Below are 17,071 nucleotides of genomic sequence, written 5' to 3'. Positions count from 1 at the left end.
GGTGTATCATACCTGACCCTGTACCTATAGGGCATGTCCTAATGACAAGTGTGTATTGTGTATGTTCCCCTGGTACTTACCTTCGGTTAGTGTATGCAGGGCCGGTGCTACCATAGAGGCAGAGGAGGCAGCTGCCCCAGGGCCCCAGAGCTTGTAGGGGCCCCAAGTGGCTACAAGAGGAAATTTTTTTTTTTCAAATCGGCCTTATAGTTTTTGAGAAAATCGATTTTAAAGTTTCAAAGGAAAAAAAATACACATTTAAAAACCTGCCGACTTTAATGGTTGATAGCAAATCCACCTTAAAGAGACTCCGTAACAAAAATTGCATCCTGTTTTTTATCATCCTACAAGTTCCAAAAGCTATTCTAATGTGTTCTGGCTAACTGCAGCACTTTCTACTATCACAGTCTCTGTAATAAATCAACTTATCTCTCTCTTGTCAGACTTGTCAGCCTGTGTCTGGAAGGCTGCCAAGTTCTTCAGTGTTGTGGTTCTGCTATGAACTCCCCCTTCCAGGCCCCTCTATGCACACTGCCTGTGTGTTATTTAGATTAGAGCAGCTTCTCTCTTCTCTCTTATCTTTTACAAGCTGGATAAATCGTCCTCTGATTTGGCTGGACTTTTACATAGTGAGGAATTACAGACGAGGGCAAAGCTGTTTGCAGGAAGAAAAGAGCAGCCTGAAACTTTAGTGCATGAGAGATGCAGGGGGAAAGAAACACACAAATGATCTCTTGAGATTCAAATGGAAGGCTGTATACAGCCAGCTTGTGTTTGGATGTATTTTCTATGTGTGGACATACTGTACATCAACCTACTTCCTGTTTTGGTAGCCATTTTGTTTGTTTATAAACAAACTTTTTAAAACTGTTTTTAACCACTTTTAATGCGGCGGGGAGCGGCGAAATTGTGACAGAGGGTAATAGGAGATGTCCCCTAACGCACTGGTATGTTTACTTTTGTGTGATTTTAACAATACAGATTCTCTTTAAATGCTAGAAACCCTAAATTTGCAGGATATGTTAAGGAGATCATTAGGAATAAGAGGAAAAAAAACATTTTTCAAAAAGACCTTATAGTTTTTGAGAAAATCGATTTTAAAGTTTTGAAGGAAAAAAGTATACTTTTAAATGCGGTAAATGTCACTTTTAGTAGCAAACCTAACAGTAGTGTAATTTTACATGCATCAAACGAAAGCGCAATAAATTTCCCGACGGAGTTTCCAGGGGGTCTATACGCAGCCGCAGCGCTTTGGCCAGGGATCGCTATACAGCCGCAATATGGCTGTATGAAGATCCCTGGCATTTTTTCTATTTTCCAATTTTTTTAATGTTTAGAGTGTGGGAATTAAAAAAAAAAAAAATTATGTGGGGTCCCCCCTCCTGAAACTTTTTAACCCCTTGTCCCCCATGCAGGCTGGGATAGCCAGAATGTGGAGCTCCGACCGATTGGGACTTCACACCCTGACTATACCAGCTGCAAAAAAGGTCCCCTAATGCCGATTTTTGTTCCGGGGTATATGTTGGGGGGGCCCCCCAGGTTTATTTTGCCCTGGGGCCCCATTGTTGCTTAAACCGGCCCTGAGTGTATGTATATTAAATAGTAATATAGATAGAGAAACACTCTCACTGGACACAACACACTTCCTGTCCAGGCACTAAAACCAACTCTGTTTCCTTTCCATACAACCTTTAAAGTGCAAGAGGTCTGAAAACGTAATTTGCGTTTTGGCTGCAGACATGGCAAAGTAACGATCCAAGTGCATGAAGCTGTTGAAGACAGTTAAAGTATACACTGTGTATATATATATATATATATATATATATATTTATATATTCTTTTTTTTCTTTTCTTTATTGGATATTTGAGAGTGGTAGAAAATGCTAAATTAGGCATTCCGGCCTACGACAGTTTTGTTTTAATGCTTAAAATTTGCAGGGAATTACGTCCTCTTCCCTCTTTAATATATTGTTTTAAATAAAAACACCCGTAAATCTTCGGCAAAATATGTCCTAGCCCCGCTCTAAAAAAAACCCATAGTGCAGTGTATAACAGTTCATAAAATATTCTATTCAAATAGCCAAACTTGGATTGCCTTCGAAGCACAGGACATTAAATGGAGGAACAGAATTTTATTAGCTACTAAAATTAAGAAAGAGCACTGCTGTTTCACAGCCAGATAATTAAGTACCATTTTCTCTCTCTCCCCTTCTCTTTCTCTCTCTCCCTCTTTTATAGTCGAAAATTAAACTTCCTGTTTAAGCTGCTTGGGTAGAGCAGCCGAGAAGGGCGCACTGGTCATGCCTTCGGGGCACAACTAAGAACACAACACGCCGCTTATTCCAGGCAGGCTTTAGACAGCACTGAAACTTCTGTGTTTGATGAGAATTGCTGCGCTCCGCAGAAACGAGGGATTGCAGGTAATAAATCAGGTGCCCCATTTTTCACATCGTCTTAGCTAATCCATTAAACCTGTTTGCAAAGTGGACCATCTGAAACAGAAGCTCCTTCATCCTTCAGCTTCGGTGGAAAAATATACAAAAGTGTGAAATGAGCAGAAAAATGCAAATCACCAAAGGAGGCTTAAGAATGTTCTCCAGGTGTGATATTTAGGAGATCCCAGACGGCTTGTGATATGGAGATCGTGGACACACGAGATGCCCATTTTCTCAGAGGTGTTCTCCTCTCCTGACTCTTTAATGTTATTTTCTGTGGACCAGTAGATGGCAAAGTTCTACAGGTGTGAGGACAACTTCAAGCCAACTTGTGGGTGCTGAAGACCAAGCCCTACATCTGTCTGCGGACGGTATCGTTAAAAATACCATGGAGTCCCATCCTAAGCTCAATTCCCCCCCTCATTATTTAGTTTTCACTAGATATTAAAATGCACCTCACTATGGGCTTGATTCACTATACTGTGCTAACACATAGCTATGCGTTTAGCGCGCAATGTGACGCGCACGCATGTTTACGCATGAAAAGTTTTGCGCTCGCGTGTTAACAGAGGTCTTCACATGTTAAAGCGGCAGTTAACATGCGAAGATATTTGTTAGCACGCGAGCGCAAACCTTTAAGCATTTGTGCGTGTCATATTGCGCGCTGAAAGCATAGCGGGGCGTGCTATGTGTATAGTGAATCAAGCCCTATGTTGAGTCCTCTTGAGTTGTAATTGGAACATGCCATGTGCTGGTTATACAAGAGTGCTGAGATTTTGAACCAGAACAATGAATCTCCTGGACGATGGGGGACACCCAAGAGAGACTGACCTGGCACTGGAGTCTTATGGTGGTGGTGAGCTGAAGCACTAAGCAAAGTAGTAACAGGGATTGTTACTATTTGTGGATACACACTATGTTTATGTTTTCCCCCACGTGAGGTACGGACATAGAGGAAGTGGAACCAAGGACTGAGTTCACGAGGATCGGTGGAATAAGGACTTTAGTCCTTTTGGTGTTCACATACCTATTTGATCTGCTCTCTACAGACACTAGACCTGTGCACAGCTGATAAACTGTGTTTTATAATTAAGAATTTTGTTACTTTGGATTATCATACATAGAGATAGATGGTCAATGATAGGGGTGGACAATGACATGCAAATAATTCTGAGCTGATGTAGGATTATGCAAATTCACTATGCAAATGTATGCATCTTGAACTAACAAACTGAATCGCACCAAGGTGAAATTTGATTGGTCCATTTTCAAGCTGTATACATTTACATGTAGAATTTACATAATGCTACATCCACTCAAAAATATTTGCATTCCACTGACCATCCCTCAGGTGGAAGGACACATGGTTCTCTTCGCATTCACCTCCTCTTTTGGATGCTTTCGGAGGAGACGTATGACTGTTATGACCACAGACCTCCCTCCATTTGGTGAGTGACATGGCAGTATAGTAATAGTAATGGCAGTAAGTTGAATCAATACTGAAGCCGTGCCAGTACTCCTGGAATGAGTTGGAAGAAGCTGTGGAAGGATTTGGGGAAGCATTCATCAAACATGTGCTTCAGCTCCATGTCGTGAAGTTGAGGACTTTTGGAGGTGAGTATGGAGGGCCTTTAGATTGGTTGTGGTGGGGAGAGGGGTGGGGAAGGTGTGCACAGTAAGGTTAGTTGGAGGAAGGGCTGGTTAAAAAAAACATTTATGGCAACAGGCTGTAAAGCACAATTATCAGTAAACATGTTTTTTAAACTGGGATAGGAATAGCTTGTCTAGGTGTTCCTAAGTACTGTAAATGTTATTCCAATTTCCTACTTGACTCTTCCTTTCATGCTATAAACGTGTTTCCCTGATGGGCGTGGTGATGGATGTCGGACCAGTGAATCATGAGGGGAAGGGGGGGAAATCCCTCTCCCTACATCTGTTAATCCTGTGTGTACTTTCTAGCTTTTGCAGGTGACAGATCTAGCTGATTTTCTCTCTTTGAATGAGCTGTCCAAATAAATGTTGGGCTTTCAGTGACAGCTGTAGTGTCTGAGGAGAATTGCTGTGCAGCATTAAGGCGCGTACACACGCCGTACTTTTTAAAACGACGGGTCCGTCAGACCCTTCCGCGGTGCGGTCGTTCTGCCGACAGTTGCACGTGAGTACAAGCGGTCGGCAGACTGATAAGACTGTTTTGACTGATCCACTCGGCACTGCGGGAGGGTCTAACGGACCTGTCGTTTGAAAAAGTATGGCGTGTGTACGCGCCTTTAAGCAGAAAAAAAATGTATCTCTTATCTGCTACACAGAGTAAACGTTCTGTACTAATTGTTTGTGAAACCTGACACCAAGGCAGGATTTTCACACTAAAACTTTTTGTTGCAGCTAAAACCTAAACACCAAAGTGCAGATAATAGGATAACAGAGGAGCCAACAGGATAAAAAAACACTAAAAGAACTTAAAAACCCATCTTGGTAATAGAGGAGGCAGTGGTGGACTTACCTCCTTCAAGCAGAACATATGACTGTGGATTTTCAGTCAAAACTATTTTATTGGATACTCCAAATAAAATGCAACGCGTTTCGCGGGGTACAAACTCGCTTCATCAGGCAATAAGAGATAGGAGTAAATAGCATCTGCCAGTATCATCAACGCTGAGCGCCTGTTCACAGAGGAGCTCAGCGTTGATGATACTGGCAGACGCTATTTACTCCTATCTGTTATTGCCCGATGAATCGGGCTTGTACCCCACGAAACGCATTGCACTTTATTTGGAGTATCCAATAAAATAGTTTTGACTGAAAATCCACAGTCGCATGTTTTGTTTGGAGGAGGTAAGTCCACCACTACCTTCTTTATTACCAAGATGAGTTTTTAAGTTCTTTTAGTGTTTCTTATCCTGTTGGCGCCTTTGTTATCCTATTATCTACATCACGTCCACCCTTGGTGGAGGGTTGTATCCTTCCTTCTTCTACTACAGAGAGCGACTTTTTCATCCTGAATGGGGTCAGGACAATCTCCCCACCTGCTTTGACAGTGGTTGCCTAATTGGTAACCCTGGTATGTGAGTATTAAATTTATAGTATTACTCTTCCAATTATACATTACTAGTACATACTACACTATATTGGGCTCTTGGTGTTCTCTCTTTTTCCCAAAGTGCAGCTTTTGGCTCTGATTTTAATATGAAAAGTAGGAGCATGTTTACACAGCTTTTAAATAATACTTAGATACAATTAGTACATTGCAATTTTATAACACTTGCTTATTGATAGTTTAAAAAAAGAACTTTAGCAAAAAAGAGGAAAAAATAAATAATACATTGCAAAGTGAGAAGTTAAAAATAAAAGATAGATCAAGAAATGATTGATAATCGCCATGTAATTTGTTCACATTTTTCATATTTTTTTTAATACAAAATCAGCCTGCATGTCATCATATTTACTACTGGCCTGGCAGACATGAAAAAAAACAAAAAACAGACAGCACCACCTGCCATTAGCTACAACCAAACCCCCTAACAATGCAATAGGCTAAAAGGTTGTTCTTTTTTTAATAGATATACGTATGCACAGAGGGAGATACTGGCTGCTTGGTAGTTGGAAACAGGTGTTGTTTCCCACAATGCAACAAGGCTCACAGACAGGAAACTGTCAGGACCACAGTCATGAAATCACACTGTGGGAGGGGTTATGCCAGAATATCAGCCATACAGACCCCCTCTGATGGGAAAGGGGTTATCAGCTACTCAGGGCCAGCCCTAGACTTTTTGCTGCCTGAGGCAAAATTTAAAAAAATCGCCGCCCCAGAACACCCCCCCCCCCCCGCGGGTGTGGGGGGGCCACTGAGCTGGAGGGGTAGCAGGCAGGAAGGGGGTATTGGGACTAGCGGTGGGGAGGGGGGTCCCCCGATCTGCGCTCCAGTAAGTGGGCGGCATTGCAGGAAGTGACGTCAGTGGAGCGCTCGCTGGAACGCGGAAAAGGTGAGTGATCACCGCCCGTTGCCTCTTAATCTATACGCTGTCGCTGGTACTTAACTTTTTACAGCTGGAGGGGAGCGCAGATCGGGGGACCCAGGCGAGGGTGGGGGGGTCTGACCCCCCTCCCCACCGCTAGGCCCAATACCCCCTTTCTGCCCGCTACTCCTCCAGCTCGGCGGGCGCCCCACCCCCCACAGACAGGCGGGTGCCACCCCCCCAGATGTGCCGCCTGAGGCAAATGTTTCACCCCGCCTCATGAGCGGGCCGGCCCTGCAGCTACTGATTGGAAAGGAGTTCAATCCTTGGTTACAGTTCCTCTTTATTCTTGGAGCTAAGAAGCTACAAAAGCAAGAAACAGCTGATGACTCTTATTTGTTCACCTGCACAGTGGCCTCACACATTCTGTGTAACAGGAAATGCAGGGCAGGGGCAGGATATGACAAAGCACTTACACATTTTGGAAAAGTCACCTGCTTGGAACTTCATTGACTTGTTTTTGTAAGAAAATGACTCAGACCCTCATAAAGAATCTGTCTGCCTTTCTGTGTCCGCTTTGCTCCATCCCTTCACCCTCCGCTCCTCACGTCTTTTCCAGCGTTCTCTCATCCCATTCCTTCTCTGCCTTATTAGGGGAGATTTACTAGTGGAGTTATTTTTACTTTTGCTGAGCCGAACGTGAGTTTGGGTCAAACATGTATTCTGTATTTTGGGGGTAAAGCTCTTAGCATGGTAGTTTTGTGCGCTTTGCTCCCAATGCAGCTTGCTGAATAATGTTCCATAAAGTTGTCTCTAACCCTCCTCTAAACTTCTGTACAGACCAATGTCCAATGTCACGTAAAAAGAACCACGAATGATGGGTTGGCTGAGAACCATTTAAAAAAAATGCCCCAATGACAGTAAAGACTCGTGATGGGCACAAATTTCGCATAGATGTAATTGTGTAATTACGCATCGGAATTCGCAACTGCTTATGATTAATACGACTTTTCCACAAAAGAGTTTTTATTATTTTTCAAAAGAAAATTAACAGCCAATAACATATCAGTAATAAAACATATTACAAGACAAATAACATGGAGAGGTAGGTACAATACTGGTGTGGCGACCCAAGGTGGTACTAGAGGAAAACACATAAATATTGAGTGGATGTTGGTAGCAGCGAGGCAACATATACCAACATCCTACATGGTCCAGTTGTAAGATAAAGTCAACAGTATTACAACGATCCATCATGCAGTATCAATGGATCAACTGATCAGGACTACTTGCACCTGAGGGTCAGGGTGATAAGGGCGGGAGAAGAGAAGGGGGTAGGGCTGGAGGGAAGGGAAAGAGGTAGGGATGCTCATTCGGATTCCGCGGAAATGCAATTTCTGAAATTCCGATCGGAAATTGCATTTCCGCATCGGAATGCAGAAATCGGTAATGCAAGTGCGGTAGACGGATTTCCGCTGGAAATCGTGGAAATTTCCGCCGACTTTAACATCGATTTTCTCAAAAACTGTAAGGTCTTTTTGAAAACTTTTTTTTTGCATCTTGTTCACAAGATTCAGTTTAATAAACCCTGAAAATGTGGTGTTTCTAGGTCTTACGGGGGCTTTGCTATTAACCGCTAAAGTCGGCGGATTTTTACTGTAATGTAAAATGCAGAAAATCTGCATATGCCTATTTTTTGCATTTTACATTACAGTAAAAATCCGCCGACTTTAGCGGGTAATAGCAAAGCCCCTGTAAGTCCTAGAAACACCAAATTTTCAGGCTTTATGAAACTGAATCTTGTGAACAAGATGCAAAAAAAAGTTTTCAAAAAAAGACCTTATAGTTTTTGAGAACATTTATGTTAAATTCGGGCGAAATTTCCACGAAATTCCGCATCGGAATGCGGAAATTGGTAGCGGAAAGCGGAATCGGTAATTGGCAATGGCGGAATGCAGATTTACCGCGGAATCGGAAATTAGCATTTCCGATCATCCCTAGAAAGAGGAGGGGGGAAGACATCAAGTACAAACAAGAGAGAGAAAGGAAAAGGAGAGGTAAGAAAGAGGAAAGACGTAGGAAAGAGAAAGAGAGAGAAGGACGTAGCCGGTCTGTCCTCGTTTAGTGTTCAGAGGTACAGGATGCGTAAAGGTCACTATACTACAGTGATATATTGAGGTAACCAGTGTGAATAGTTGGGGAAGTACGGCGTCAATATCTTTTCAAATTTTAAAAGAGTATCATGAAGGATCGCTTTTATTCTGTCAAAACAGAGGGCGTGGCTTAAGTTAGCTATAAATATTGCAAATGCTAGCGTTGAGGTTTTCCATGGATTAATACGACTTTAGCGGTGAATAGCACAGCTCCCATACATGATATTGCCACCAAAATTGCTATATGTGTTGCAAAGGAGAATAATGGGTACAAGTAAAAAAAAACAATTCAAAAAGACAAATTTTTGAGAAAATTGATTTGCATAAAAATGCAATGGAAAAATGTTTTTTTTTAAACTGTAATTTTTCTGAGTTTAAAAAAAACATTTTTCCTGTGCGCTTTTAAAATCAACTTTTTCAAAAACTACAAGATATTTTTTTTCTTTTTTTTTTACTTGTACTCACTATTCTCCTTAAAGTGAACCAGAGAAAAAGTACCCTCATGTATTTCACGATATATATGTCAGTGGGAACATTAGAGAAAACACCAACGCTGCTCTCTGTTTCATCCTTCACTGCTCAGCCTGCTTGTTATCGGCCCTGATAAAATCCCCGACTGAGCATTCAGTCTGGCTGTGCTCAGGAATCATTATAACTGAGTCTGTCTTCTCTGATGTCTTTTCAAGCCCAAGCCTGCCCCCTTCTGGCTCTGCTTCCCCCTTTCTGTATACTTGCAGCATCACAGAGAGCTGTGATGAGATGGGAGCAGCTGCTAATGTAAGGGTATATTGAAAAACTTTTTTTATCTATATTTGTTAGTCATAAGAGGTTTTTAGTCAGTGCACTTGCAGTGCGGTTCAGCGAGGTGTTTGTAGGCTCATAGAGGACAAAGTGTAGGGTGCCAGGACATCTGTACTGATAGGTAGTGCTGCTCGGATACCCCTTTTCAAAATCCGGATTGGATCCGGATCCGGATACCCAGATATCCGATCCGGGTCGAATATCCGATTTCAAAATTTTCTGATCCAGATCCAAATCGGATATCCAACTACAGTATCCGGGATATCTGGGCAAATTCGGATATCTGGATAGAAAAAATGGAAGTGGCCTTATAATTAACCCCCCCCCCCAAAAAAAAAAAAATTGCTGTCAATTAACATCAGGACTAGGTTCCAGACAGCAGTCGTGCAGCCCACGTCGTGTCCAAAGTCCAACCACAGAACTGGGACATGGCAGTTTTCAGCCCAGACACCTCCCAAAAAATTACGCAGCAATTGTGTTTTGGGTTAAATATAGGTGGTATCAGCACAGCAGTAGTGGCCTGTGGCACTCTGGCGGTGGGAGTAGCAAAGGCAGCAGGATACCTGCATTGCCAGCCAACTATCTGCAGATAGCTATCCGGATTTCTACAGAAATCCGGTATCTGAATCCAAATCGGATACCTGAAAAATGGTCGGATATCCGGGTTACCCGGATATCCGGAATCTGGATGAGCAGCACTGCTGATAGACTCCTGTGATGTAAATCAGGGCCTGGCTGTTGCTGAAGTAAAATGTGCTACAATGTCATTCCCTTGTTGCTAATGGTCGGGGAGCACTCATTTTTTTTACTAATGATGATCAAATGTGCGTACTCCTTAACACTAATGGCTTATTTTCACTGGCCACCGGCGGTACTGTGCATTGTGGCTGGCGGTAATATGTTTCTCTGTGGTCCAGAAATTGGACACCAAGAAAACAGGACCTTAAAGAGGAACTCTTCTGATTGAAGACTGCATAATGTGCAGCCTAGGCTAAATATCACTTGGGGGAGGTTACATACCATTATTTAGCAACATTATGAAATTTGGCAGCATGCACTATTTTCAGAGAATCAGATGTTTCTTGAAAATGTGTTTTCTCATGGCCACTGACTTCAGTGTATTTTTGTAGCAAAATGTGTTTAAGCATGTCTATAATATTTTGTGCATCTTCTCATCTATGTGGAAATATTTTTACTCATGCCCACATAGACTTCAAGGCATTTGGTGAAGATGAGTTTTCATTGATCCCCTCCCCCCCAATATAGGTAGTCAGATTTGCCTCCAGTATTAGGTATCCTCCCCCAGTATTGATAGCCAGATCTGCCCCCAAGTGTTTGGTAAACCCCCCCATATATCCCTTCAGGATTAGGTAGCCCCCCCATAGATAGCCAGATGTGTCCCTTAGGATTAGGTAGCCACCCCAGTATAGATAGCCAGATGTGCCCCCGTATAGATAGCCAGATGTACCCCCCAGAATTAGGTAGCCCCCCAGTATAGATAGCCCCCGGTATATTCCGTGTCTTTTTTATGACTCCTCCAGTGATGCAATGCACCTCTAGAGGGCGTTAGAGAGGAGACACTGAACTGTGCAACGTGAAGAAGACACGCTCAAGTTCCCAGTTGCGCTGACATGTGAGTTGTACCCTCGCTTCCGCTCCACAGTAATCTGCATATGGCTGGCCGAGGTGGGGGGGCACTTGGAGAGTCACCGGCGCTCCCTCTGGGCTCTGTGCTCAGCCTCCCCCTCAGCCCGGCCCTGTTCAAGTGTTTGATTCAGCCAAAGAGTTCAGCAGGACTGCCAGGCAACTGGTATTGTTAAGAGACGGCCCGAACGGTTCGCTGGCGAACGGTTCCCGGCAAATTTCAGCGAACTTTATGGCGGTTCGATTCGCCTCCTATACTACATCATTAGGGTCAAATTTGACCCTCTACATCACAGTCAGCAGGCACATTGTAGCCAATCAGACTACACTCCATCCTGGAGCCACTCCCCCTTATAAAAGGCAGGCAGCGTCAGGCTTTTCACTCACCCCTGTGCCTGCAGTAATTAGAGAAGGGAGAGCTGCAGACTCAGAGAGAGATATAGGGAAAGCTTAGTTAGGCTCTTGTAGGCTTGTTAGCTTGCTCCTTGCTGATCCTTATTGCTAAAAAAGCACCCCTCAACAGCTCTTTTAAGAGCTAATCTTGTTCTTGTGATCTATTTTTTTGTGTGTGTGTGTGTCCCACAGACACTTGTGTTGCATAGATAATCTTGGTAATTCCTAATGTGTGTGCCACTGCCAGGCCCAGCACATTCAGTGACTACTACCTGTGTGTGTGACAGGTGCACATTGTAATACCCATCACTGCATATACCTACCTACCTACCTGTTGTTCACAGTGCACCCACCTACCTACATGAGCGCACGCAGTGTTACTGTGCCTGTCCGGTACCTGTCTGTGTGTAACAGGTGCACATTGTATTACGCATCACTGCATATACCTACCTACCTACCTGTTGTTCACAGTGCACCCAACTACCTACGTGAGAGCACACAGTGTCACTGTGCATGTTCGGTACCTGTCTGTGTGTGACAGGTGCACATTATAATACCCATCACTGCATATACCTACCTACCTAATGTTCACTGCGCACCCACCTACCTACGTGAGCGCACTCAGTGTCACTGTGCCTGTCCGGTACCTGTCTGTGTGTGACAGGTGCACATTTATAATACCCATCACTGCATATACCTACTACCTGTTGTTCACTTCAGTGCACCCACCTACCTACGTGAGCGCAGCCACTCAGTGTCACTGTGCCTGTTCGGTACCTGTCTGTGTGTGACTGGTGCACATTATAATACCCATCACTGCATATACCTACCTGACAGTCACTGTTGTTCTATCATTGAGCTACCACAGCCCGGCGACCATATGGGTTTAAAAACCACCACGGCCTACACTCTGGCCATGGTGCGCACCAGTCCAGCATGGCTGTCACTACGCAAACAGCTGTTTGCGGTGCGTTACACGGTGAGTTTGGTGTGTCAGTGTGAAGCAGAACTCTAATTACACTCCCTGATTGATGTATACACATGCAAGATGTTTTAAAGCACTTTAGGCCTGTACTTTATCATTCAATGTGATTTCTGCCCTTAAAACGCTGCTTTGCGTCACATCCAGATTTTTCCCCGGGACATTTGGCGTCTATCCCACTCCGCCATGCCCCCCTCCAGGTGTTAGACCCCTTGAAACATCTTTTCCATCACTTTTGTGGCCAGCATAAATGTTTCTAGTTTTCAACGTTCTCCCCCCCCAATTGAAGTCTATTGCGGTTCGTGAAAGTTTGCGCGAACCGAACTTTCGCAGAAGTTCGTGAACCCGGTTTGCGAACCGAAAATTGGAGGTTCGGGCCATCTCTAGTATTGTTTAATAGGAAATACATATGACAACCTCCATATCCTTCTCGCTTCAGGTGCAATTTAATAAAATATCACCTGACATGCCCGCCCCCTCTGCCCGCTACCGTAATGAGTGTAGTGTGAACACGGAGTTGGCGTCACACATCTGGCATTAGACAAGACATGAAATGCCGCTGTGCTACGAAATTCGCTGAGCCGGCGCAGCATTTTTATTTTGACATTTCACATACTCACTCGCAATTCCCAATATCTGACGTGATGACATCTCGACTCGGCCATGATAAAATTATGGACTGCAAATATTTCTAATGAGCCGAGAGACGGAATTCAGAAGCTTCAATCAAAACATGCGGCTCGGCCGCTGCCAATTAAAGCCGTATTTTGCTTGTCGCGAGTTAAAAGGAAGATGCCAGCCTCAAATATATCGGCCTTTTTTCATCAAGGAGAATTCTAAAATTAGAAGTGAAATTCCAACTTTGCTGAGAAGAACCCAGAGTTTTCCCATCAACAGTATGCATTGCAAAGATTAACTGAAATCATTATTTCAGCATGATTTGTTTTTATGAGAATGTAAAACACGGCCACCCCACAGTATTACTAACAGAAACTGGCAGAAAGGAGTGTCAGCTTGCTGGTAGAAGAAGAGGGTACCAAGCAGCGGCGGTACCTTACCACTATTTAAATAAGTATCTAACTTTTAAAGTTTTCTTCCTCACAGGTTTGCTTTGAAGGTGGATTCACACTTAGCTGGTTACGTTGAGTTGAGCCACATTGCAGCATCCTTTTTTCAGCTTGATGCGCAACTCAACGCAACAACACATCTTATGGTGTGTACACACTTGAAAGATTAATGAAAGATCACAGACCAATTTTACCCCTTTCATATAGTATGAGAGCCATACTCTACACAGTCTATTCTATGGAGCTGAACTCCCCATCAGACAGAAATCTTACCCCCTTCCATGTAGTATGAGAGCCACACCTACACAGTCTATTCTATGGAGCTGCACTCCCCATCAGACAGGAATCTTACCCTCTTCTATGTAGTATGAGGGCCATACCTACACAGTCTATTCTATGGAGCTGCATTCCCCATCAGACAGAAATCTTACCCCCTTCCATGTAGTATGAGAGCCACACCTACACAGTCTATTCTATGGAGCTGCACTCCCCATCAGACAGAAATCTTACCCCCTTCCATGTAGTATGAGAGCCACACCTACACAGTCTATTCTATGGAGCTGCACTCCCCATCAGACAGAAATCTTACCCCCTTCCATGTAGTATGAGAGCCATACCTACACAGTCTATTCTATGGAGCTGCACTCCCCATCAGACAGAAATCTTACCCCCTTCCATGTAGTATGAGAGCCACACCTACACAGTCTATTCTATGGAGCTGCACTCCCCATCAGACAGAAATCTTACCCCCTTCCATGTAGTATGAGAGCCACACCTACACAGCCTATTCTATGGAGCTGCACTCCCCCTCAGACAGAAATCTTACCCCCTTCCATGTAGTATGAGAGCCATACCTACACAGTCTATTCTATGGAGCTGCACTCCCCATCAGACAGAAATCTTACCCCCTTCCATGTAGTATGAGAGCCATACTCTACACAGTCTATTCTATGGAGCTGAACTCCTCATCAGATAAAAATCTTTGCAAGATGCTGCACACACAGATGCTGTACGCATGCAACAGATCAGTATCTGCAAAAGATCTGTTCCTGGAAAAAGATGCGTTCCTGCAAAATGCATTCATAGTCTATGAGATCTGCAGATCCTCACACACACCTTGTTTAACAGACATTCATTTGCAGATCTGAAGATCCATCCTGGTGGATGTATGAGGATCTGCAGATCTCATAGACTATGAATGCAATTTGCAGGAACGGATCTTTGGCAGGAACAGATCTTTTGCAGATACTGATCTTTTGTGTCTGTACAGCATCTGTGTGTGCAGCATCTTGCAAAGATTGTTATCTGATGGGGAGTTCAGCTCCATAGAATAGATTGTGTAGAGTATGGCTCTCATACTACATGGAAGGGGATAAAAGTGGTCTAAGATCTTTCATTAATCTTTCAAGTGTGTACACACCATAAGTGTGATTCCAGCCTCAGAGAATTTATTTATGTCACTGTAAAGTAACCTGTAGGTAAAAAAGTGCCCAATTTGGGTGCTTACCTCAATAGAGAGGTAAGTCTCTGAATAAGATTCTTCCCCCATCCTGGTCCATTTTGCTGTTCCTCCGCTGTGTCCTCTGAAAACTCTCTTGTTGACAGCTTGTGCTTGCACAATAGCTCATAGGGTTGTGAAGTCGAGGAATCAGAGCAATTTTAGGTACCTGGAGTCGGAGGTTTCATATAAACGGAGGAGTCGGATGATTTTTGTACCGACTCCATGGCCCTGCCCACTCGGGCTCCACTTTTCAACACTTCGAGGTTCCCTGCTCGTGACCGACTTGGTGGAGAAAGACAGGAGAAGCCTATTGAGAACCGGGAGGCTTCCTCCTCCCGAGGAAAGTATCTGTTCCCCCCCCCCCCCCAAACCTCACAGATTTGCTTTATATATGAATTAATTCATACTAATATTTATTGAAAGTAGGAAACAAACATAGGTACATAAGTACAGACAGTGGTACACACCAAAGAGCTGGTAAACAACGTACGGTAAATGTGATAACGGCAAAGGCAATGTGGCTAACAAAGGTACAAGAAGCAAAAGGGAGGCCGTGTATGGACTTCTCTTCAGATAAATCCTCTACCTGCTATCATCACAAACAGGGGTGTAACTATAAATCTTGGGGCTCCCCAGAAAAACTTTGATGGCCCCCCCTTAGTGTTCTGTTCACATCCCTTTCCCTTGCCTACAACTGGTGACCCTCACAGCCTGGGGACCCAAATCACAAGGGTCATAAAACAAGCATGGCCGTCAGGGATCTTCACACCCATAACATGTATAGCCACCAAACACCTGATCCGAAGTATCAGAGGGAGAGACAGGTTAGTGGTTGGGGTCCCCCACAACCCTGGGCCCCCATACCTTTGATAAGCATAATGAACTAATTACGATTATGCGGAATTTCTCATAATTTGCAAAATTACGATTATAGGCGTAGTCGAAATTTTGCAAATTTCACGAAATTACGAGAAATGTCAAGTTTATGGGAATTTCGGAATTACAATCGTTTTTCGTAATTACGATCGTTTACGTAACACAAACAAATCAGAATTTTGGGAATTTGCCCGTTCTCGAAATTGTGTTCCAGTCCAGAGCCTCCTGATTGTGAGGAAGCGCAAAGGAGCCGCCGCCATGAGCCAGCGGCAGGCGGCTCCTTCCGCGCACAGCAGGCGTTCGCACGGAGAGGCAGCCGCCTCCTCACATCATGAGGCGGCTACCTCCGTGCGTCAGCGGATGGAGCGTGGTGGAACCGCCGCGTTGGACGCGGCGGTTAGCACGCAGGTCCCCGCTGCGGAGACTCCGCAGAGCGGGGCTGTGCTGGCTGGGACTCGTAGTCCCTCAGGAGTTAGAGTGACGCGCACGCGCACTCAAGACATATTTATGACTCCCTGAGGGGAGTCAGCTGACCAGGCTGGTCAGCTGACTCCAGCACCTCTCCCTATTGGTCCAGCACTTAGGGAGGTGCCGAAAGGCACATAGGTATATATATTGCTGGCTGTTCATTTGTTCCTTGTCTGGCGTTGCGTTCACATACGTGGGAGCACCCAGATCCGTTAGTCAGATCCGTTAGTGTGCCGGGACCAGCTGGAGCTGTAATCCTACACTAAGCTAGATTCAGTTGATAGCTTAAAGTACTAGTTTGATTGTGATTATCTGTTATGACTTCTTGCCTGCCTTGACTACTCTTCTGAACTCTGATCTTGTACCTCGTTATTTCTGATACTCCGTTGCCGAACCCCGGCTCGCTCCTAGACTCTGTTTCTGCCTCCTGATTTTGTACCCCGATATATCTGATACCCCGTTGCCGAACCCTGCCTGTACTTTGACTCTGCCTTTTGTCTGCTGATCTTGTACCTTATCTGTCTGTGTGTTTACGACTTGGCTTGCCCGACCTCGAGAACCGACCTCACGATTGGAGGCGGTTCCCTGTCCCGTTAGTGACACTTGCGCCTGAGTGTCACTTTCGGACTTTCCTTCCCACCAGTCAGTCTGACTCCTCCCGTCTTGGAGAGCTCAGACCTGTGGAAGGAATCTGTGCAGTTCTCCTTGCTGCACTGAGGCTTGTCCTCTGTATTACTGTTGCACCAATCACTACACTCTACTCAGGTGACCAGAGGTTAGCTAGTATATTGGATTATC

At 44.3% G+C, this 17,071-nt stretch overlaps 1 long non-coding RNA gene across 2 annotated transcripts in view; it reads left to right on the top strand.

Moving 5' to 3' along the window:
- LOC137522352 (uncharacterized) overlaps window positions 1-17,071 on the top strand; it is a 136,799-nt gene that overhangs the window by 85,786 nt on the left and 33,942 nt on the right. For both annotated transcript variants that reach the window (XR_011022273.1, XR_011022272.1), the window contains one exon: window positions 2,239-2,420. This is a non-coding gene — a long non-coding RNA (uncharacterized lncRNA). The remainder of the gene's footprint in view (window positions 1-2,238; window positions 2,421-17,071) is intronic.

The sequence above is a fragment of the Hyperolius riggenbachi genome, chromosome 6 (assembly GCF_040937935.1).
Source record: "Hyperolius riggenbachi isolate aHypRig1 chromosome 6, aHypRig1.pri, whole genome shotgun sequence".
NCBI classification, from domain to species: Eukaryota; Metazoa; Chordata; class Amphibia; order Anura; family Hyperoliidae; genus Hyperolius; species Hyperolius riggenbachi.
Note: the sequence above shows the minus strand (reverse complement) of the source record. Positions and strands in the feature narration are given on the sequence as shown.